This window comes from Miniopterus natalensis, chromosome 12 (genome assembly GCF_054644295.1).
Source record: "Miniopterus natalensis isolate mMinNat1 chromosome 12, mMinNat1.hap1, whole genome shotgun sequence".
Classification (NCBI taxonomy): Eukaryota; Metazoa; Chordata; class Mammalia; order Chiroptera; family Miniopteridae; genus Miniopterus; species Miniopterus natalensis.
In genome coordinates, this window is record NC_142092.1 from 57,866,371 (window position 1) to 57,891,450 (window position 25,080).

Genomic DNA, 25,080 nt, shown 5'->3' on the forward strand with positions numbered 1-25,080 from the left:
CTGGAAGGAACTGCAAAGATCATCAAACCCCCTTCCATTTTCTAGGCGAGGACCCTGAGACACAGAGGAGCTGACCGGACCGGCGAAGGTTGTGCCACTAGGGGACGCGCGGTGCGCTTGCGGGCCTGGGGTGGGACACCGGGTCCCGCTGCCGCGCCCCCCACTCAGCCCGCGCCTTCCCGCCCTACGCCCGCTGCTTCTTTCTCTGGCTACTCGGCTTCTTTAAGGAAGAAAGTAGCAAGAAAGCAGCAGCCTTAACATACTTGTAATGCTGGCTGTTGGTAACAATCCTGTGCTGGGGGCAAATATGCTCACTCCTACCCGGATCTGGAGGATCGGGGGCTGACACGACGAGCCGGCGGAGAGGGAGGTTGTGAGTAATGGAATTTAGTTCTGTCCAAACGACAATAACTCCAGGATATACACCCTTTTTCACTGGGGCTCACTCTTCGGTTTGACAAGGGACCATCTCCTTCCGAGACGTTATCTGTGTTCCCCGCGCAGGGTCTCCTCCCTTTGGCCAGAATCGCTTTGCACCACTCACCTCGCGGTGACGCTTCTGCCTGGCGAGAGATGCTTAGTCACATGGGTGGAAAACACGGACTGTTAGAGCCTGAAGGAATAGAGGAGTTTGCTCGAATAACTGCAAGTTCATGCTTTCAATATTCACTTTTGCAAATGTGTGTCTATCTCAGTGGGAGTCAACGCATTCACGGGGAAAGTTTAACAAGCGAGCACTCGCTGGTAAACCCACATTTACGCAACCTCCGTGGCTTTCAACAAAAAGGAAAAGAGGGAAAGAGCAGACACAGCAGCAGGAGGCAGCAATCTCGGGCCCCAGCCTGCAGGCAGCACGTCCTGGATGCGTCCTTCTTACGCTTCAAAGGCCAAGGGGCAGCAAAGAAAGACGAGAAAAACTTTTAAATCCATTCCACACGAACTAGTCCTACACAAACCAAACGAGCCCGTTGATTTCAAAACCTCCGACTCAAAGCCAGGTCCCTCCCTCGCCTTACATTTTCCAGTTACTTGCTAAGCGTGTTGGCTAAGCGGCTGGACAGAAACTTAAGTTTCAAGTCCGCAGCCCAGGAGAGGCCGCGGTCCTGGTCGTCGGCGAGGAGCGAGTGGGGCGGGAGCTCCCAGCGGAGGGGCGCGAGGACCCCCGGCGGTGCACGGCCACCCGGGCGCGGCTCTGGGGGAATCTCCAGCGCCCCCGGCAAGCCTTCCCGAGCCCCCACCCTGCCCCAGGTAGCCCGAGGCCACCTACGTGTCACTTGGGCGGGCCCCGGGACGCACTGACCTGGCCGGGGGACAGGAGGGCCGGCGGCCCGGGCGGTTGCGGCAACTTCCCTCCCGGGACTCGGTCAACTGGTTGGTTAGGGAGGCCAAGCCAGCCTCGCCTCCTGCAGGCCGGCTCGCAGGCTCGCACACCCACCCACACCCGACACAGGCGAGCGCGCGCGCGCGCGCACACCCACACGCACACACCCACACTCACACTCACACACTCACGCGCAGCCACAAAGCCCGTCTGCCGCAGGACAGTGCGACCCCAACGCGCCTCTAGGTGGCTCAGCGGCCACTGGCTCCGAGCCCAGGGGGCGCCGTCCCAACCCCCGCCCCCCCGCCGGGCGCCCGCCCCGCGCCCGCCCCTTTACCTGCGCCCGCCGCTGCCGCTGTCTGGAGTCCGGTTCCCGCCACCCCCGGGCTGGCCTCGGGCTGCGCGGTCAATCCCCGGGGCCCCCGCCCCGCGGCCAGCCGAGCCCGGCCCTCCGCCCGCCCCTAGGTCGTCGCGGGCCACCCCCTGCGCCCACCCCGCCGGGGTCCCGCGGGAGGCCCGGGAGGGCTCGGAGGCGGCGGAACCCAGGCCGCCCGAGATCCAGGCAGCGCTCGGCGCCGGGACAGAGGAGTCGCAACCCCGGGAACGTCAACCGCAGATCCGTCCCAACTGCTCGGGTTTGGCGCGCGGGCCGGGGCCACCGGAGAGGGGGCGCCGAGGGAGGGCCGAACCAGCAGCGCAGACGCCGGCCCCCTTCCCCCGCCTTCTTTCTTTTCAGCTTGCTCCACGTAGCACGAGTCAGCAACGCCCGCACCCCAAACTCCATCCCCCTAGCTCAGTCCCCTACCTGGCGTGACACCCCCGGGCCCCTCCCTACGGCTACCCCCTTCCCGCGTTCATTCGCGCACTTCCCGCGCCGCTGCCCAGGCCTCCCATTCATTACCTTCCCAGTCCCCCCTCGCCGCCCCCGCCCTGATCAGACACCCGCGGCGGGGGACCCGCGGCCGCCAGCCCGGGATCCCCACCCCCAGGCCCCCCGGCGCTCACCTCGGCGCCCGGCAGCTGGCAGGTCTCGAGTGGGCTCCCCCACACGCTGCGTTTTCATTTCGTCGCTCTTCTCTTCCCACTCGAAGAGCTCTGGAAAACATCGCGGGGCTCGCAACACCCCTGCAGTACGGCCCCTCCTAACTCAGCGTCTAAAGTTTCCAGGAGACACAAAGTTTCTCCCAGCGCAGCCTCTAAGGCGAGGCTGCAAAGCGCGGAGAGGCGGCGCTGCTGCTAGAAAGGTGCCCACGCGCCTGTTGCTGAGTTTTCGATTGACCGGGTCTGCAGACCGAAGCCAGTGCGCCTGTGCTCCCTTAGCTGTCCCTGCCCGTGACTATAAACTGCTCTTCCGCCTTCCCGGTGACACGGTGCAAGGGCAAACGAGCAATTTCGGGAGAGTCCCGAAGGGCGGGGAATGCACACCTGGAGGCGTGGGCGGGAGCGCGCGGGGCGGCGGCCGGGGTCGCGCTCGGGACAGTGGCAGCCCCGCCACCAGGAGTTTCTCCCAGGCCCTAAGGCAGCCCCCAGTCCAGTCGGGGGCCTCGCCAGCTGCGCCACCCCCCACCTACCTTTCACTCTCGGTTTCCCAGGATTTCCGGGGTGTTGGCAAATTCTCTGCCTCTAGCTCCACGGCTAAAGCCTCCACGCGCCCAAAGTAACTGCTTCGGAATAAAAAGCTTCGTGAACTCTCGCCTTTAATGGCACAGAGAGGCCACGACAGCACAGTGGTGGGGACCCGGCAGGACTGAGGCAACCACATCTAAGAAAGAAATGCAGAGGGGCGAGGGAGGGCTGCGTTGGTGGCGGGCATTCGTAGCCTTGGGCCTCGCAGAAAGGAGAGGTGACCGTAAACCGCCTTCGGGGGAGGGGAAACCTTCTTGAAGGAGATGGAAAGTTTTAGGCTTCCCGGAGGTAGGTGAAGAGAACCCCACCACCTCCTGCCCCCGGGATTGCTGAAAACCTCGACTGAGGTCCCCTTGTGGTTTGCACAGTATGCTCAAGGCTAAGCCCTGGCTGGGGGTCAGTTACTATCTGAAGCTGTTTGCTTTTTAAAACAATTTATCAAACCCTTTTTTTTTTTTTAATCAACTTTAAACGACTCGGCTTTCTCTCATTCCCTACCGATTTATGATTTATTTTACCATACTCCAGTGAAAATATGCATGAAATTTGAATATATGCACAGTGCTAATACTCATGTATGACATGCAGAAAATGCATATGCTCTTACCTCACAAATGAGAGGAGTTGATCCTAAACTCTAAAAAAATATATCAGGACAAAGAGGAAAATGTCCACTCTAAAATCTAAGTATAATAAAACTATACATTGGTAAGAAAACAAGAATATACTGAAAACCGCTTTCATTTCAACTAGCTCTATCCAACTCAGAAAAACCACTTGGCGGATTTTCCTGTCTCCTCCTTACTACCCACTCTTTTTATTTGCTGTTCAGTTCCTCAAAACCAAAACTTCTACATCTTCTAGTGAAGAGAATACTTTAAATTTTTATTTTAAATAATCACATTATTGTTTTATTATGAATTATATCAACACACATAAAAATTTTTAATTAAGTTAATAATTAATCATTTCAATGTTTAGGCCTATCTCAAAAATCAAAGGTAATGTGAAAATAAGTTTCTTGCCTACTATTCAACCTGGATATTTTCCAATATATTGATTTTTGTCTCTGGCTGTCTGAAGGTATATGGCTGCTTCTGCTTTGACTTTATATTAACTGTGGTCCTTAATTACTCTATATGGTCCTTTCTAACATCAAATAAGGAATTCTGTCCACATAAGACGTGTATTAAAGAATCCTGAGTTATCTGCTGTAAAACACTTTATTTCCTCTCTATTTGGTCTACCATGTCCTAAAATGAAATGCAGAACAAAACAAGGTCAGCCTGGACAGACCTGTTTTTTTCATGAGTGTGGACTTGTCTAAAGGCATCTGCTCTGCAGCCAGCTTCAGGTAAATAACCTGAAAGTCAAATCCTGTTCAGCACAGAGATTTATCCATCAAAACTAGTATTTGTTCCAAATGAGCCAGTTTTGTCATCTGTGAAATGGAATAATAAGACTAGTACAGTATTTTATTGGGTTCCAAGTTGTCTTTATCAAAGTAAGATAATAGGGTGTCCCCCCCAAAAATGTATACACACTTTAACAGCTGATAACTCACTTAATTTTCACTCCTTTTCAGATTTAACTGCTTTGAAATAATGGGTGAAGCCAGGCTAAGCTTTGAACAAAGAAAATTTATCCTGAAGTGCCACTAGACTCTTTTTATGGGGGTACATAAAAGATAAAATGTACCGTACAAAACCGGCAACAGTAGACTAATTGAGGGCGCACAAATACCCAATGAACTGATTCTCTTTTTATCTTTTTTTCTTTATTGTTGAAAGTATTACAGATGTACCCCTTTCCCCCCCATTGAACCCCTCCACCAGGCATCCACCCGCCCCCTCCCAGGCCTTCTCCACACTATTGTCTGTGTCCATAGGTCATGTATATGCATCTAAGTTCTTTAATTAATCTCTCCCCCCACTCCCACCCCACCTTCCCTCTGAAATTCGTCCGACTGCTCCATGGTTCTGTATCTCTGTATCTCCCTGATTGATCAGTTTATTTTGTTCATTAGATTCCACATATGAGTGAGATCATGTGGTACTTGTCTTTCTCTAACTAATGAAATGATTCTTGATGTTTGCGAGTCCATTGCTTTGCATTATCAGCAGCGCCTGGAGCAGAACCGTCAATCGTTTGAAAATAGGCATTGACAAAATAGTTACCCATTTCTGTAGATTCTTTGACATTTTGAATGTGAACTGTATGTTAATAAACTCTGACTTTATAATCATTCAAAATGTGTATACATTTTTGGGGGACACCCTGTATAATTGAACAGGCTTCTGAAGTGGATGATGTTGTTTCAACAGAGGTGAAGGAGACCTTGGTACACTTTCTTTAATGTTTTCATCTGTCTGCGGCCCTCTTGCCATTCAGATCTTACTCCCTTTCTTGGGTAGTCATCCTCCCGCTCTCTGTCCCACCCTCCCTGTCTCATCCTCTGTCAAGCAATGTTTCTTCAAATGACTCCAGCAGAGCCAAATAGACAGCTGATGCGTCTACGTGAGAAAAAAATATTTTCAGCAAAATGGAGAGAATTTTAATGAGGGACATTTCCAGTAGAGTTTACATCAATATCTTAAAGGACTCTGTCAGATTGTTGATGTTATCTAGTGGTCCAAGGACTAATTTGGGAAGCATTTAGGATTGAAAAACTGGTTGTCACTGCTTTGGGCTCTGTCTGTTCAGAAGGGTTTGCTGGTCGTGCCAGTTCTCCCCTCCTCCCCATGTCCCCTTCCGTCTAGCAAAAGCCTTTGAAATTTTCTACTAGAGAGTAATCAAAACTATCAGCAAAAAGATCTGTTGGAAACGTTCCCTCCAGTCCATTTTGATGCAGAGACTGATTCAAAGACTATATTCTGGTGAAATGATACCCTAAGAGAATTCAGCCTGCTTGGAAAGGTTTTCGGATGCCCACCAGGATGGGTGTCTTCCTTTTTTAAATGGGGTATTTGTGCCTTTCCAGTGTTTTTCCCCTTGGCTAGAGAGAAAACATTCTCCTTAGGAAACCTTTCTATTTTAAAAGGCCAGTGGCAGAGGTGGGTGAGGCAGCCCAATTTAGTAAAAAAAAAATAACACACTTCAGGGTAGAAGTGGCATAGGGAGGCTCCAGGAATGGGGATTGTGTGTGTAGCAACCTTGTCTGAGGACTAGACAGCAGTGAAATGTAAACCCTAGAGAGACTGTGTGCTCACTTTTTTTCTTACCTCATATTTCTGCATGAATAATCTGGGTAATGACTGAAGTAGATGAAGACCAAGCATATCCTGCGGTGTCCCTCACCCAAATAAAAAGGCTTTGATCTAAAACAAAGGGAGGGTGAAGAACAAAAAATATATGTGCATTATGTGTATAATTTTAGAGCTAAAGTAGACATAGATACAAAAATAGACATAGATACAAAGAAAGGGTCACAAAACAAAAAGCTAGTTCTATAAAACCATAATAAAATAGATAAATTTCCAGTAAGACTGATAGTGGGGGGGGGGGGAAAGAGGAAGAGAGAAGAAAAGACACAAGACTATGAGTAAGATTTTTTTTTTTTTATGAGTAAGATTTTAATTATAGTTTCAGTAGGTTGGGGTTTTTTTTGTAATACTAAGAATTTATTGTGAACAATTACAACAGCTAAAATAGACACTTTTTAGTAAGATGTAAATTATAAAATTATTGATTCAAAACATTTAAAACATGTATATATTTCTAACCATTAAATAAATCAAACTTGTATTTCTAAACCTACCCACAGAAACGGTCAAAGGCCTGGTGGGAAAGACGTCAAATCTTCATAGACAGATAAACTTTATTCAGATAATTTCAAAGAATAGAAAAAAGAAGGAAGCACCCAAATTATTTTATGAGCTAATAAAATCTTGATACCAAATTCAGACAAAAACATGGAAAGGAAAATTATAGGCCAATCTCAAAAGGAGTAAACGTTTTATACATATAATATTATCATTAAACCAAGTTCAGTAATGTGTTTTTTAAAAATATGTCATAAGCACATTGGGTTAATACCATAATATAAGAATGGTTTGATATTAGGAAATATAAATGAATTTGCCACTCATTTATATTATTTTAATCTTAGCAAACTAGGAAAGGGAGGAATTTCCTGAACAATGTAACTCTAGAAGCATTATCCCTAGTGTTAATTCATTAAACATTTTCCTTTAAAACTTAGGAACAGATGATACAGTTGCCTACTAAGAAATCCAAGCAATAAAGAATGAGAGCAAATAAGAGAGTTTAGCAACATTATTGAATAAAAGATGAATATACAAAGAAGCCACAGCCATTAGAGATAATAAATTTTTAAAGGTCTCACTCATAATAGCAACAAATCTTTATTATAATTTGGATAAAAACTAATAGAAAGGTATAGTATCAGTATAAGGAAAGTTACAAAACTTTGCTGAAACACATAAAAAGGCCTAAGTAAATGAAGAGATACATCATGTTCACGGAGAAGGCGCCATAAACACAAAGCAATCTACTCCAAATTGTATGAGGGGTTTTCATACACCCTGACAAAGTGATTCTAAAATTCATACGGGAGTGGAGGAGGCCAAGGATATCCAAGACTATTCTATAGAAGCACAAGGAGGGAAATTCCCCTACAGATACCAAAATATCCTAACGCTTCAACAGATGAAATAATGTGGCATTGGTGCAGTGATTGCTAAATAATCTAACAAAAGAGAAAAGAGAGCTCAGAAACAGAACCACATGTAAATGACAGATGAGTCAAGGCCAATTAGTGCATCAGAGATGTTCTCTTTAGTAACAAATGCTGAAATAATTGGCTATACACACACACACACATATATATACACACACACATATATATACACACACATACACACTGTCTATTTAAAAAACCAACATGGGATCCCTTCCCCACACTGTCAACAAAAATCAGTTCTTATTTATGTAAAGACACAAATTTACAAGGTAAAACTTCCGGATTTTAGAATAACTTCATCATTTCAGGGTAGAGAAGAATTTCTTACACGAGGTAACAAAAGCACAAACCAGGAAAGAGTCTGTTCCTTTCTTTCAAATAAAATACGGCTGATTTTAATGTGCTGAGTTATTGTGAGTTCTAGTGGTAGATATGATGTCTGCCTCGTGACCTGCAATGAGTATTCCAAGGAATATAAACTCTATTGTGCCACTCTATTGGGGCAAAAAATAACTCCTGTGTATTTTATGTCCCTTCTGTTGTTTTGACTTGACAGCCTGTTACACCTTCTAGAGCAAGGTCCCTGAACTAGTGGTCCCTGAACAGAAGGCTCTGAAACATTTTTGACTGTAGACCCCTTTCAGAACCTAATTAAAGCTATGAAAGAGCTCCACTGATAAATGTGGAGTATATATACTGTATCAGAGGCCTCTAAGTCCAATATCCATTCTTGCCTTCTTGGGCACCAGCTAGACTAGATTTCCCAGCCTCTCTTGCAGCTAGTTGAGGCCACATAACGGAGTTCTCTCCAATTAAATGTGATCATAAATGACTTCTGCCGACTCTAGGACTCCCTATAACAACCTCTCACACGTGTCCCCTCATGCTCTTTGACCCTTCTGGTGACTGTGATGATAATGCATATAACGACCTTGGAGGCCATGATTAAAGATGTAAGGCCTGACACCTAAGCATCCATGTGAAGGAGAGCCTCTCTCCTGATGTCAACACCCACTCTGGACCATTATGTGAAAAAAATTTCTTGTTCCTTGAGCCACGAAATTGTGGGAATCTATCAGTTACCTTGACTTAAACCAATACATGTATTCACACACATGTTTACTGTAATCTCACCATGTACCCTAGTTGTGGATTGATATGAACAAAGGACAGATTCTGATGTCCTGCCCTCTGGAGGGGCACTCACCAAAAGTGAGCAAGTTAGAGATGTTACATCTTTGCACAAACTCTACCTGATTAAGCTCTGACTGATTACCTTGAACTGAATGACTCTGCCACCCCCCTTCCCTGCCCACTCCCATTTTTCTGCCAACATATACTCTGCCAAAGGCAGAGTAAATTCCAAAAGTTAAAAAAAAGTGGACATGAATGGAAGACTAGTCAGCAATATGAGGAACAAATTCCTGATAGACACAACATGGATGAATCATAAAAAGCATGCTGAACAAAACAAGACAGACACAGCACAGTGCATACCACACAATTTCATTTCTATGACATTCCAGAACAGGCAAAATTAATCTTTGATGTTAGGAGAAGACGAATGATTGCCGAGGGAGTGGGGCCTAACTAAAAAGGCACGTAAGAAAACTGCCTGGGGTGAGGGAAATGTCCTATATCTTGCTTTGTCTGGTGGTAGCATGGGTGTATATAATTGTTCAAGCTCATTGAAATGAACATTTAAGATGGGTATAATTTACTGTTTGTAAATTACAACTAAATAATGTATTTTTCAGTGCAAGTGAAATTACCTGGATCTATTCATACAATACTATTTCTAAAACAAACTATTATGGAATAATGTTCAGCTATCACATACATCCTTTGGGGGCTGCTGTTGTGGTTAAGCACATATAAACACTACACCACCTAAGAGCAGAAAATGACTGTACTCCAATATAAAACCAAGACACACTATAAACATGTCCTAAGAAAAATTAACTTTATAATAAACCAGTCAGTAATTTATTTCTATGTATAAAGCCTGTGATTTTCCATAGCTAGTAAGTATCCTAATTCTATATAACCATAAAATGTATTTCTATCATCAACAGTGTATAGTTACTTCTGCCCTTAGTGGGATATAACACTTCTTATATGATGGAACTATATTTCGAGATTTTTATTCCAAGTTTTCTTCTCCCTGTGCTTCACTTTCCTCTCTCTCTTTGTTGAATCGTCATATGTTCTGTGCTCATTGCTTAGGAACGTATGTGGCAAAACAGCAAATGGAAGAGCCAAAAATCTTTACAGAAAACCTAAACTCTTAGGAGAAGGGGATTGATAGACATAGAATGGTGTGTATACACCTGAAGGAAAAACAATACTCGTGGAGTGGGAGAGGGAAAGAGAGAGGCCTGTGTGCCCCAAGAACAGAGGGTCCCTCTGCCCTGCTTCCTGGCAATGCAGTTGGGGAGACAGCAAGACCCTTGAGAAGAAAAGACTGCAAGGAGTGTTTAGGTAGATGGAACCTAGATTAATTTAGTAAGATGCTCACGTCCCATGGGTGGCATAGCGGCAGTGAACTTGAACAAAGGAAATCTCAGGGGCAGCCTCCAAGGACCAGTCCTAGATGGCCCTCTCTGTCTCTCAGACATGATATAAAACTCTGGAATGGTGACTGATCTACATAGGAGAGTGTAATTAATTCCCTAAGAATAGAAAAGACCTTCAAAATACCTGAGTCATCCTTTCCCACCAACCCTGGGGAATGGGAGATTCAGATAAGAATTTAATCTGAAATCTAGAAAAAACTTCTTGAATATCTAAATTTATTGACTGACATTCAAACCCACTATATTAGTTTGCTAGGGCTGCTATAACAAAGTACTATAGACAGAGAGCCTAAACAACAGAACTTTATTGTCCCACTATTCTGGAGGCTAGAAGTCCAAGATCAAGGTGTTGGCAGGGTGGTTTTTTCTGAGGCCTCTGTCTGGCCTTGGCTTGCAGATGGTGGTTTTTGTCCATGTGTCTTCACTTGGTCTCCCCTCAGTCTGTGTGTCTGTCCTAATCTCCTCTTCTTATGAGGACACCAGTACTATTAGATTCGGACCTGTTCATATAAGCTCACTGTACCTCTTTAAAGGTCCTATCTCCAAATACAATCATATTCTGAGGTACTTCAACACACGAATTTTGGGGGGATGCAATTCAGCTCATAACACTCACAAAGTGTGAGGTTCTCACTCATGATTGCTAAGAACCCTTGGCCACCTCTTATCTACACCATGTAAATATTACAATCCTAGAACAGGAACCAAGTTCACACAAGATATGGCCACAACGTTGGCAGGATTACTATGCAGACAAGAGGTCACCTCACACAAGTCACTGCTAATTTGTAGAGTATAGATGGACTGTAAGAAGTTTGAACAGTAACACAGGACACTTTAAGAGTCCTGGGAAGATGCAGTATGATCAGAGGGATAAAGTGGCAGCAATTGAACCTTGATAGAATCTGCTGTTGAGATTAATTTATCTCTAATTTCCAAGAAAATCTCTGTAAAAATATCTGTGAAAAGTTATCTTCAAAACCCATTTCTGGGACTTTAAGTTTCTGAAAGATTAATAGCAATAACTGGAAACTTCTTCCCAGAGAGATCTGCACTGACTTGTAGAAATTTAGACTTAGAGAGCATGGATCTGGCCCATTAGGTATAGGTTTTGGCAAGTGTAAGTTACATTAAGTATCATAATCTATTCCAACAAGAACTTGAATGAACATGATCCTTCCCCTTCCATAATTCTTCCAACTGGGGAAGGAGTGGGAAGAGATAGAATTCCTGCTCATCACCACAAGCAGGAATACTGAGGAAGCCTTTGTGAGCAGCACAGCGGACACATGAATGAAGTGGCCGCCATGGCAGAGAGGAGGGCTATGCATGGCCCAATAGCATAGACTGCCACTTACCTCTAATGCTGCTTCTGAATGTCCAAACTGCCAGCAACAGAGACCAATTCAAAGCCAAAAGTATGGACATAAGCCTGCGCCAACTCCGAGTCCCTAGTATGAACTATTTCTTGAGGAGCCCAACTGGCAACTTGGTGGCAGGTTCACTCAGTTGGGAATCTTCCATTATAGAAGGGCCTGTGGTTCATGTCCACAAAAATAGACATCTATTCTGGATAAGGATGGCATTGCCTTTCTCAGATTTTCTTCAGGAAGAGAGGCCCACAAGATACCTGGGAGGTGCCGCCACCTCAACAAGTTTGGAGAAGTGGATCCACATGGAGCAAGGCATGGACTATGGCAGACGTGGAGATGTGCCATTCAGATCCATTTCAGAAAACAAGTCACTGACCAGCTGCAAGAAGTACGGTTACCTGTTGGTTTATGGCTTTTAGCACATTCAGGGTCCTATGTAGCTTCTGCGCTGAGACCACATTCTTCTTAGGAAATCCTTTCAGCCAATGAATGAGCAAAGTGACAGCCAAGATTATGCTCTTCTCATGGTAGACCATGGCCAATGGCTGGACAAGGGGGTGGTACAGGGACCTAGCCATTTCTATCCAGTGAGGAACTTCTCTAATGGACTATTTTTGGCCTCAAGATCCGTATTGGGCTTGCAAAGACTTTATTGGGCCTGTGTCATGGTCTGGTAGCTCCCCCTGCCCCATCCTGCTTCCCACCTTTTCCTGTCATAGATGTTACCCCTCAATAAACTCTTGGACTACTTTTACCTTTTTCAACAAGGCTTTATGGTTAGTATATATTATAGTCTTTGCATATCTTTGAGTGTTTCTGTCCTGATTCAGCCTCAGCATCTACTTCCCAGAGAACACGGTCTGTAATGTTTCTTCCACAGTAATTATCCTCTTTAACTTATCTTACTATTTTGTTGATATTTTCAAATGGTTTGAACTAAAAAAATAAATAAATTTTTAAAAATTTATTGAACTATAATTGTTACAGTATTTATGCCTTTGTTTTTCCTAGTACTATAGATTAGTTTTATTTTTTTAATAATTTGCTTTGCCAAAGGTCTTTTATTACTCTCTACAAAACAAAAAAACAAACAAAAACCTCCACAGATCTAGGGTGTATTTATCAATGCTCTTCATTTTCTGCTGTGTATCTTATTAATTGTCTTGTTTATAGGCAAATCTTTCCTACTGATTTCCTTGGGTTTATTCTATAATTCTCTTTAGTTTCTAGTGCTGAATGCTAAATTAACTTATTCTTTTTTTTTTTTTTTTTTAAGTCTTCACCTGAGGATATATTTATTGATTTTTAGAGGGAGAGAAAGAGAGAGAGAGAGTGAGTGAGAGAAACATCGATCGGTTGCCTCCCAAACAGGCCCTAACTGGTGATCAAACCCACAAATCAGGTATGTTCCCTGACCCCTGACCAGGAAAAGAACCCGAAACCTTTCCGTGTAAGGATGACGCTCCAACCAGCTGAGCCACCCGGCCAAGGTACACAACTCAGTTACTTGGGCTACTTTTACCTTTCTCAACAAGGCTTTATGGCTAGTATATATTATAGTCTTTGCATATCTTTGAATGTTTCTGTCCTTTTCAGAAAAAGAAAACTATATAGTCACTTAGAAATCCCTTCAAACCTACAAAAATAGGTCTTTGTATAATAGGTTTATAAACCTTTATAAAATAAGTTGAGAAAAGTTTTCTTATACTATGCAGTTAATTGTTGCCTGTGCTTCATTTGTTCTGTCCCCTTAAGGAACAGGCTTAGCCATATATTGGCTCTTTATTCTCTGTTCTCCACTCAGTTCCTCTCTTGTAATTTTATGTCTTTGCCTTTCCCCCTGCATCCTAGGAGACCTTATCAAGTCTGAAATCCACATTATGGATTCTCTTATCCATAGCATTTTTCTTTTTAATCACTCCAATGTATATTTTATTTACATTGGATTTAAAATTTTCTTACACATCTCCTTTTGTCTTCCGCGTTCTTTTTCATCTTACTCAATTATCTTTTTAAAATCTCTCATGCCATAAACATTTTAGATCAGTCTTCCCTTGTTATAACACACCTGGTCCTATTTCTCAAAAGTTTGGTTTTTTGCACTCTATTAAATAGGTATGCCTAAGCCAGTATCTAGCACTTAGTAGAGGTTTAGTAAATACTTGTTGGATTAATTAATTTTAAGTGAATGATGAACCTTCAACTGGAAGTCAAGTTCCATAGTAAAGGGAAAAGAAAATATGCTAACAAAATTATCAGTTTACTAAAAAAAATTAAAAATGAAATGTCATTCCTTTCTGTGCTCCAAGTTTTATTCAAAACCAGTTTTTAAAAGGTAGTAAAAAATTATCCAATATTTAATTTAAATCTGTTTAGAGAAGATAAATGATTATCATCAAGACTGTATCCAGCCAATGTAACAGGACACTACTTTTTTTAAAAGTGCCTCAAAGAAAAAATTTATTTCTGAGATGTTAAAATATGCCCACTCTCTTGCACTCTACAAATATACTTGAAGCTCCTTTTTGTGTTCTCTTGAAAAACACACACACACACACACACACACACACACACACACACACACACACGACTCTTCTGGTAATGTTACTAACCTCAACTGGCCAGGGTAAACTTCCTTCATGAAGCTTCTTGCCTAGAGGTGGGATTGGGTCATTATGTCTGTACAATAGCCGCCCCTGCAAACAACATATGAATGCCAGATGGTTGGAACTGTTCCATTAAGAAACTGATGTTTTCATTGTTTGGAATTTGATTTTGTAACTTTCTCCATATAGTGATTTGATTGCAGCATTTAGAAGCCTTAAGAGCTTTCCCATAAATTATCCCACCCCTTGAATGTGAAACTAGGGTAGGCTTGTTAGCCTGTTTTTCCATTAGTATGTCATTCCCACTTTCCTACTCAGATGTGATCATTTAGGCAGCATTCATAAAAAGAAAATGTGGGTTTTGTGCTCTGGTTGTTTCTTCAAGGAACTTGCTACTGAATAACACTTCCCTCACTTTGTTCCCTGAATTTATATATGAATATTCATGAAAAACTAAATAATTATCACTAACAAAGTTCTTGCTGTGTACTTATGTGGCTCTTACGTTATTTTCATAGTTCTTACACCATTTTAAACATTTCATACATATTAACTCATATAAGCATCACATCAACTCTGAGAGGTCAATACTATAATTATTTCCCCTTTATAGATAAAGAAACTAAGGAATAGTGAAATCACTTGACTTACCTAAGGTTAAGTAAGCAGTGAGTGGTAGGTGTAGTATTTCAACCCAGGAATAAAGGTTTCGGAGTCTTAACCACCTCGCTCCACAATATGTTAAGTCCCAACTAATACAGCTTGTTCTGAGAGAACCATGATAAACTAGATTGCCTGCTCTCTGTTCAGTCCTCATGAATGCGAACAGGGTCTTGCTATTATTGTGACAAATGTTTTATCTATTCCAAGCCTTAGAGAATACATCAGAGGTGCTGCTTCTAGGTGCTGAATCTATAACAATGAGCCAATAATCCCTTTAATGGACTGCCATGAGCACTAAATGAGGTAATTGATGCAAAATCGAAATGTCTGACACATAAAATACTTACGTGTTAGCTATTGTTATTAATACTGAGCAAAAAGCAAGGAAGTGGAATTTTTAACAGAAAAGATAAAGAACTTAGAGGAGAGATATGACAGTCAAATTCTACAGGTATCTATTAGTATGTTGAGTAAAACTTTTCCAGTTTTACATAAATGGGTAACTAAGGCCCACAGCTGAAAGTAAAGAGTTTCCAAGGGCACATATTCTAAAGAGAGGAACTAGCAAGTGGGGATGGGCTTACATGGTATAATAAGAGACTGCACAAGTCCCTAGCAATTAACAGCACCCTTTCCCCCACCCCCAGCTCTAACAGGAGAAAGTAGGAAGGTGAAGATTTTTCAGGGAGTTTACATAAATGACTATGTGATTCCCACCGATTATACATCTTGTCTAGTGAAACCACTACTAAGCTATGGACATGGCAGAAGCAACAGGGATGGATAACCTGTTGCACCCAACTCAGTCCAGCATATTGATGAGACCTGAGAAATGTAAAATAAGTAAGAGACTATCATGAAGAATATCACTCATTGTCACTCTCTTGACAACTCAACTTGGGACAGTTTTTGGTGAGGGATTTGACTATAGGATAGAGGAGTAAGGAGAAAAAACACAGAGGTGGAACTTTAGATTAAATGGAATTTAAGAGACATTGATCAATTGCAATGTATGGACATTAGTTGGATCCTGATTCAAACAAATAAATTATATTTGAAAAATGAGACAATTGGGTGGAGGTGGAAGAGGGCATGGAGCGGGTAAAGGGTGATAGAAAGAAGGAAAGAAAAGTAAGACAATTGGGAAATATAAATTGTCACTGGATACTTGATGATATTAAGGAACTATTATTAATTTTTAGATGTGATAATATTGTTACAGTTATTTTTAAAACAGCTCTTTTCTTTTTGAGATATGCATTGAAATATTGAAATATTGTCTGAGAATTGTTTCTAAATAACCAGAGAATACACATGGGTACAAGTATTGATGAAAAATATTTTTTAAAAACTTTTAAAGGTTGAGTGTTTAAATAAAATAGCAATTACCTGCTGTTTAAAAGAAGCAGACCTAAAACAAAAAATAGAAGTTTGGAAATAAGCAGAATGGGAAAATACTAGACAAAGGCTAGTTTAAAATTTCGTGGATGGCATTATTAAGGTCAGAATAAGTAACATTCAAGGGAAAATTTAAGTGAGATAAAGATGGATAATTCATATGAATAGATGGTATGATTTATCAAAAAGATGCAGTAATGAATCTTTGTATATCAAACAATATTGCATTAACTATTTAAAGCAAAAATTATTAGAAATGCAAGGAGATTTTAATACAGTAAAAAAGTACAGATCAATTGGGCTATAAATATAGATGAAAATATTCTAAAAGCAACATTATAGAACATGTGGAAATATTTTAAGATTTCAAAAATAAGTACATAGCCCTAGCTGGTTTGTCTTAGTGGTTATAGCATCAACCCACAGACTGAAAGGTTGGGGTTCAATTCCAGCCAAGGGCACATACCTCAGTTGCAGGTTTGATCCCAGGCCCTGGTCAGGGTCGGGGCCCATACGGGAGGCAGCCAATCATTGTGTTTCTCTCACATCAATGTTTCTCTCTCTCTCTCTCCCTTCCACTCTCTCTGAAAAGCGATGGAAAAAAATATATCCTTGGGTGAGGATTTAAAAAATAATAAATAATAACAAAAATAAGTACATAAAAATTACTTCTGTAAGTTTAAAAATGACTTGTGATTTCATTCATAAGTCATGCCAAAATGAGATTAAAAGAGAAAAAAAATTCATCTTAATAAATGCAGAAAAGTCCCCTTTTAGACCTTAGGGATACAACAGTTAACAAAATATAGTGTAGCTCTCCCTCAAGGCTGACATTCCATTGGGAGGAGACAAAAATCAACCAATAAGTAAATAATACATCAGGTAGCAATACGTGCTACAAAGATTAGGGGGCAAGGAATGCAGAGTTTTTAGGTGAGCACTTATTTTAGGCAGAATGGTCAGGAAAGACCTTTTGTAAAGATGGCCTTTGAACAGAGACCTGAGGAACGCAGATAAGGGAATGAGAAAGGGGTGGGGGTGAGCATTCCAGGTGGGAGGGAAGGTCAGTACAACAGCCCTGAGAAAGCCGTCTGCTCCCCTTATTTGATCAGTGAATTACACAGCTATTTAAAATGCCTAGAAATAAAAACAAGCAACTCTTTCAAAATGCTTATCTGGGGAAATATCTGTGTAACCCGAATAATGTTTTTTGAAATATTTTAATGTGGTTTTCCCTTTTTGAGCATCCATCTAACTTGACTGATGGTCAGGGGCAATTAAAACTGTTAACAGCAGGAATGCGAGAGAAAGCAAGCCGTCAGCGGTTAGCTTCTGGGTGTCAAATGGTTTTGCCCAGAGAGAAAAGGATTTTCCAAATTCTTTGTGCTCTCACTTTCATCATTGCTACCGATCATAGGGTCCCCTCCAAGTGTGAAGAAGCCAGTGCTCAGAAAGCAAAGGCCCTGCTATGCAGGAAGAAATGGAAGTTCATCCTTTCTTTTTCTACTGGATTTTGGAGAAAAAGAGTAGATCAGATGTATGTAGTCAGATCCCAGGGCTCTCACTTTCCTCCTCTTAGGGTACAGATCAATAAAAAACATCCAGGACAAGTGTCAGGGAAACTGAGGAGCCTGGAGCTAGTGACTGCTTCCCTGGGTCTAGGGCAGCCCTATCTATACTAGTTCAAGGCGACTGGTGTTCAACATTGTGTGAGAGCCCTGATGTACCATCAGCAGAAGGAGGCGGCTGGAGAGATGGCTTCCCATGCCCGTGTGTGCCATGCGGGGAAACCAGACACCCCATGTGCCTTCATAGGGATGACCCAAGGGCACTGAATGGACTGGCAGGCCAGTGAGTGTCTGCTGTTGAAACAAAGAGGCTGCAGTAGTGGGGACTTCCCGCCCTGCTTCGTTTCAGGCGGCAGGATGTGCAAAGGTTATTTCAAGGTCTTTGTAGTCAGCTGAGTCCCCTCCAGGATGCAGGCAATAGTTTGTCTGTCTCTTTAAAACTCATGTCTTCACTTTCTCTGTGGTTTAATAGATATTTTAGTGAGACCTTATGTGAGTCTGCTTCGGGGAGTAGTAGCCTCAGAGCTGACTCATCAAAAAAGGGTCTGGGATAGCTTTTGCCAGCCCCTCCCCTCCACCAATAATCTCCATCGCCCATTGTTGTTCCAGGTGAACAGCTGAGCTGCTCCAGCGTGCGTAAAGTGCTCATGCAAAGCCAGCCTCAGGCTTCCTTCCAGCCTACTGCTGCCTCCAAGTCCATACCTAGAAATTTCGTAACCGTCAGCGGCTACCCAGATACAATTTTGAACTCTCAACTCTTAAAATGTGCACTTGAACTTGGAAGTTTCCTTTTCTTTTTTCTTTTTTTAAATATATCTTTATTGATTTCAGAGAGAGGAAGGGAGAGGGAGAGAGAGACAGAAACATCAGTGATGAGAGAGTCGTCATTGATCGGCCGCCTCCTGCAGGCCCCCCAAGCCCCCCACTGGGGATGGAGCCCACAACCCGGGCATGTGCCCTGACCGGGAATCGAACCGTGATCTTCTACACCCTAGGCTGACGTTCATCTGCTGAGCCACACCCGGCCGGGTGGAAGTTCCCTTTCCTGAAGGAATAGCAGGCTTCCATCTTTTTATCGGTAATTTTAGATCCTATCTCTTCTGGGTCCCATTCCCTTTCGGCTGCTTTAAAATTGTGTCTTCCGCCCTAACGAACAGTAGGCGCCTCGTAAAACTTCCAGGAATAAGGACAGTGACCGGCTAGTCCCTTATTTCTGATGGTCCTTTCTTCCGAGCTCCCTCTTGCGCAGGAGGTGTGTGCGTGATCCGGGAACCCAACCGCCAGTCTGGGCCAGTAAACAGCAACTTGGTCACCTTCTGCCTCTCTTTTTCCTGTCTTCCATCTCATCTCTGCAGCAAGTCTGGATGTTATAAGCGCAAAAGAACCCCTGGAGCACCTCGATTTCTCTTTCCACCCTCTTTCTCCCACATCTCATCAGTCCCTTCTGCTTTGCTCACCACGCACGCCCCTGACCTGTTCCCCTCCTGCCCTGGGAAACGTTCACCCTTCTTTCTGCCCGTGTGACCTTGTGCGCGTTTAGCCCATCTTCAGGCAACGCTACAGGCCCCAATGCCTGGAAGGAGCTGCCCGTCAACATTATGATGACTATTAACATGTTTCTTGTTAAAAAAGCAGATTCCTAGGCCCCGGACAAATCAAAACCTGTCAGCACGTCTTGGGATTCTTCATTGTACACGCTTTCCAGATGGCGATGATGCACAACAAAACTTAGGCAGGCAAAGATGGAAAAGGCCTTCTGTTTCTCAATTCCTGATTCTTCGGTTCCTTCGTTCTCCCCCAACCCTTCCATTTTTCCTTCATATCCCCTCTGTCCCTCCTCTCCTACCGTGGCCTGCCACTTAAGTGCATCTCGGCAGCAAGCTGAGCATTGCAAGTATCTGATACGCTTTATAAAAAAAGAAAAGAAAACTAACTCGAGCAAGCTGCTGGACTGAAGTCTCCCCTGAGCTTTGGACACGTAGACTACAAACTCCAGAACAGTGAAGAGCCAGGAAACCCGAAAGTAAGCACAGCTGGGATCCATAAAGCCTCCCCCCTCTTTGATTCAGGGAGAGGCTTGAAAACAGCTGACCTGCTTGCTCCAGCATTTCTCTCCCATCATCTGGAATGTGTGATAAAGGGATATTTAAAAGCTGACACTGTCCTGCCTCATTTATTCTTCACCGCAATTTCACTAATTATTTTTCAAGAAAGCTCCCAGCCTATGGCCCTTGTGTAAAAAGGCGTAGTGCCTCCGTGTGGCTTTAGAGCTCTGTGGCCGTAGAAAATGAACTCTCTTCATAGCCTGTTGCCTGCAGAAGTGGGTGATGCAGACAAAGCCTGTGGTGGTGGTTTTATTAACAACAAAGAGCTAAAAGAAAACTGTCTAGAAATGTATTGTTTTTCATTGCCATTGATATTACTTAAAAGTTGCGTATCAATTAGAGAGTGCTTAATAAAGTTATCTCTAAATGATATTTCCAGAGTTTGTCATTTTAAAGAATTTTAGAGTAGTGGGTGTTTGTTTTTTTTGTCAAATAATGAATTCTTTTTGATGTGCAAATGGTCACCCTACTGCGTCTTATTTTGCAAATCTAGGTTGATCAAAAACTCATTTTCCTTAAAGCAGGGACATTTGTGTCTCACTGAGTGTTTTAGCTTTGGATGTTGAGAGAAACACAAATTCCATAACCACATTCTCTGGGCTTCAAAAGCAATGCTAATTATATGAAAGTTAACTGGCATTGCGTTCATATTTTAAAAATGTGGGAAAGGGACTGAAAAAAATGTTAGTTTGCCCTAAAATTGCCTCAGGTGACTAGGCTTTGTGCGTAGGAACTAGATAACTTCTTTCACTTGAAGAAAGATCTATTTTATCATCATTCATTGGTTTTGAAAGTAACAAATTCCATTTTATTTGCAGAAGTTCACGGAGACCTATTTGATTGCTGAATTTAAATAATTCGCAGACAGATAGCTTTCCTAGAGATAGGAAGGGGCGGGGAGGGGCCGCAGCGCCCACTGAGAATTATCTTCCAAATACCGCCTCTGAGTCTAGACTCGGCATCAAGATCTGGCAAAGGTCCTGAAATTGTCAGCTCTCCGAAACAACCGGGGCCCGCTGTCAGTCACAGGCCTTGCGATCGAATTCATGCACATTTCTCCCTTACACAGCAACCCCCGTTAATTCTTTTTCTTCTCACTTTTATAATAACCTGATTAATTGCCACCTATACCTCCTACAGCTGTACAAACTCACAACAGGAAATATAGTCAAGGGACAGAGGCTGGGGGGGTGGGGAGTGTGTATTAGAAAAAGGAGATAGGGGGGAAAAACGCCAACTCCTGAATAGCTTCAATATGCCCATCCCAAGCCTGATAAACATCTCTTTCATATTAAATATTGGCTGGAAGTACTTTTACATAAAGGAAAGAGAAGACCTCTTTATGGCTTTGAAAGGTGAGCACAAGATCAAAGCAGCCAGGATCGGAGTTCCTTGACTGGAATTCCAAAAACACAGATGGAAAAACCATTTAAAAAAAAAAAAAAAAAATCAAATCTATTCACAAATAAAAATAAGCCACTAGGTTTTAAGAGCTCTGGGCTGTGTTATATGGGACATCAGGAACCAATTAAATTGCTCTCCCCTTCTTGTTTATCCTAAATAATACGGTCTTTTCCCTCCTCTGATTATACCAGCTTTGTGCCCCTGTGGCAGGGGTCTGGTATTTCACTCCCTATTAAAGCTCTTTCTCCATAGCATATAAGAGTTGGTAAAAGACTGAACGCCTGCATTTTACCATGCGAAGGAAAAAGAGCTAAATATCCATCTTATATCACGTAGTATTTTCTTTTGCCCCCCAAAAGACAGTTAGTAGTTGGTTAATGGCTGGGTACGTTTGTATGTTGAACCACGATATCCAACCATTGACAATGATTCTGTTTTTCATTTGCTTAAACTTTTCACCTCCCTCCTAAGCTTATAATGGAACATATTCTTCATGTTCTGCTTTCAGTTTTCCTTTTCTAAACTTGTGCACATGGTTCAGTTCCGAGACGATAGAGAGCTAGGCTTAGCGCCTTATTGTGAAATATGGACCATAAAACGACATCAGTCTTTCCAGGGAACTGTCTGAGAGCACACCACTCAGCATGTCTATTTCCCATCTGCCCACCGGGGCCACAGCCCCAGGACAGGGTCCTGTGTCTCTGTCTGCGCATCAACAAATTTACGTATCTGCTCCTAGGGTGTATTCCTAGGAGCAGGGTGGATATTACACATTGAAAAGAGCTACCAGTTAAGTTCAGAAAACCACAAGTCACATGGCTCTAGACTTGTACAATACACAGACACAATCACCCTCGCACACTTTGCTATAAAAAACAAATGGGGAAAGAGAAGGAGCTTGGGCCTACGCCCTTTCAAATTTATCCGGAGTGACTAAGACAGCTTGGGAGCCTCAGAATGCTTAGGTAAGAACAGACACAGACCTCACAGATTTTTTGGAGCTTCTGCTTGCCGTGACTCCCAACCATTGAGTTCAAAGTTCAGTCATGTGTCTTGTTAATGTCCAGATAATTATGCCAGGAAATGACAGGGGAAATATTATCTCAAAGCTGAAACAACTTTCATCTTATATCTGTGAAAACCCAAAAGCTTAGCTTTATCATCCCAGTGGCTCATCAAGAAACACTTTTTCCTTAATAAATACTTTTACTGTTCCACTCAGATCTGCTGAGCGGCTGCCATTAACTACTGTGTAACATCTCACAATTCTTTTGTCCCTAACTCAACCACTGGATTGAATTATGTACCTTCTGGGACAGTTGATTGGCCATCTGCCTCACTATCTCCATGATAGTGCTAATTTTTGTGCTTTTTTAGGAAACAGAAAGGAGTCGTTGCCTTCCTACAAACTGCCTAATGACCTGGCATCACCCAATGTGTCCAGGCTGCCTGGTAGCCGTTCATTCAAACTTGAGTGGTAACAAACTATACTGGGGGTGGGGGATCAGACCAGAGAAAAAGAAACCTAAATTTGGCCAAATCTCTTTCTCAAAGATGGCACCTAATCTCTGAATCTCAGTGTTCTACGCTATTAAAGGGATAGCAGAAAATTAACATTCACACGGTAGCTAAAATTTCCATGCACTTCAGAGAACTATTTTATTTTTATTCACACAAACCCTTGCAAAGGAAGGCTTTCTCTCCCCATGTTATACAAAAGAAAACTAGCATTCAGAAAGGTTAATTAATTTGCTCAGGGTCACAGAGCAAAAAAAGTGGCAGAGCCAAGATTTGAATCTTTGGCCTCAGAACTCTTGCCTCCCCTGAAAGTACATGCATGAAAGCATTATGCTTGGCACACAGCTAGTGCCTGATAAATGTTCTTTTCCCTTCTAAATTCTCTTCTAGCTTTAAAATATAGATTCTATTATAAATTCCAAGGTTCAGACCTATTCATTTATGCAAATCACACAGCTCACTGCACACACATAGCCCAGCACTATGTGCTGAATGTCCCCCTTTTAATTCTCGCCAGGCAGCTCTCTCTTATAAAATCTTCATTTCTTTCTGGCTACGTTTCTTGCTACCCTTTTTATTCCAATGTCCCCACATTCCCATCTTTGACATCTACCAGATTATGCTCTACTTTCCAATACCATTTGCCAAATTCTGAGCCTTTTTTGTAAGCTAAGGGCTCTTGAAATTTCAGCCTTCGTTAGGGGTCTTTTGAGAAAAAGTTAAAATAAGCAAAGTAATTTCCTGACCCCTCACTGGCCTAGCGGACAACTGATTTTCATTAAACAAATTGTATTCATATACGAATATATATCATATATAACAGTATCTATAACATATGCTATATATAAAACAATATATATTATACCATGTACATATAGCCTGTACATAGCTGTGAAAACATACACACACACACACACACACACACACACACACTTCATAGGAATAACAACTAATTTTCAATAACAATGTAGACTAAATCATATTTAGAAAAGTAGTGTTTTCTTAAAGGAAAGGAAATCTGCAAAGATCCAACTCTGCCCGCAATGAAGTCAACCTTTTATTGGAATAGCAGAGGACTTGAGTTCCTGGAAACCACACGGTCCAAACAAGGTATTTGTGGTGGTCCTCCCATAACAAAGGAATGTCCCCCACACACAAAAACACACAAAGAACTGCTGAAAGCTCTGAACTGGCAACGTTTCCGTTAGGAACCAAGCTCCAAAACTGTGGGATCCCTTTCCCTCAGCAGCCTTTCAGCAAGAAATAAGTATAGCCAAGCACTTGGCCTGGCAAGGGGAGCCAGACCCTGAGATGAACACAGCAGATGATTTCCCTCTCCTTAGGTAGCAAATCCCAGAGGTTGTGACCTTCCCCTGTTAAATTTATTCTCATACCAAGACATCTACTTTTCCACAATGTTATATGCCTATTTCTTTCGAACTCCATGGAATATGTAAGAAAGGTAACTTTCTCAGATTTGACTGTAGCTATGCTGCTATGCTATTTTTTATTTGAACAATTTTACTTTGAAGTTTACCACTGATTAGAATGTGGGTTAAAGGAATTGGCAGGTGCGGGGCAAGGCAGTAAAAGAATACTTTAGGTCAGATGGAAAAGAGATCTTACAATTATCTCTGCTTCCCATGAACTGAAATTCCCAAAAGACATCTCCTTTAGGTAATTTTTACTTATTTTTAAAGCTTCCCTCTCTATTGCCCTTCAATAATAACAACACTTGTGGACTTCTTAATTATTATGATTACCTCCCTCCCACTCTGACCTAAAGAAAGGAAAGGAAAGACAAACAGAGGAAATTTGGAACATACCACTCTTTCTCTCCTCATCAGCTTTTTCTCTTACTCACTTCCTCTTCTTGCTCACCAGGGATCACAGTCCAAACCCTGCCCACAGGGACCTGTCACTGACTAAAAGAAACCACCTCAGCACTGTGCACACTCATGATCTCAACACTGGTGTCTCGTTAAATGTTTAGAGCTGGTTATATAAGCCAAACACTCTTCTTAGTATATGGCTTCCCATTTCCTAGAAAAAGAAGTTGCTAAATCACGCACGAGAATGAACCTAGTCCTAAATGTAGGCTCACCATGTTTCCACAAAGCTTCTCTGCTGCAGAGAAGAAGACCCCAGTGTTCTCATGCCCAACTCCAGTCTCTCAGCTGCAGACCATAGGAAAATATGAAAGACAGTTCTTTGCTCAAG

At 42.6% G+C, this 25,080-nt stretch overlaps 1 protein-coding gene across 1 annotated transcript in view; it reads right to left on the reverse strand.

Annotated features, from left to right (window-relative positions):
- LPAR1 (lysophosphatidic acid receptor 1) overlaps positions 1-1,145 on the reverse strand; it is a 90,999-nt gene extending 89,854 nt beyond the window's left edge. Inside the window, exon 1 of the mRNA XM_016213701.2 lies at positions 264-1,145. The gene's annotated coding sequence lies outside the window, so the exon portion shown is untranslated. The remainder of the gene's footprint in view (positions 1-263) is intronic.
- Positions 1,146-25,080: the final 23,935 nt, after the last annotated feature.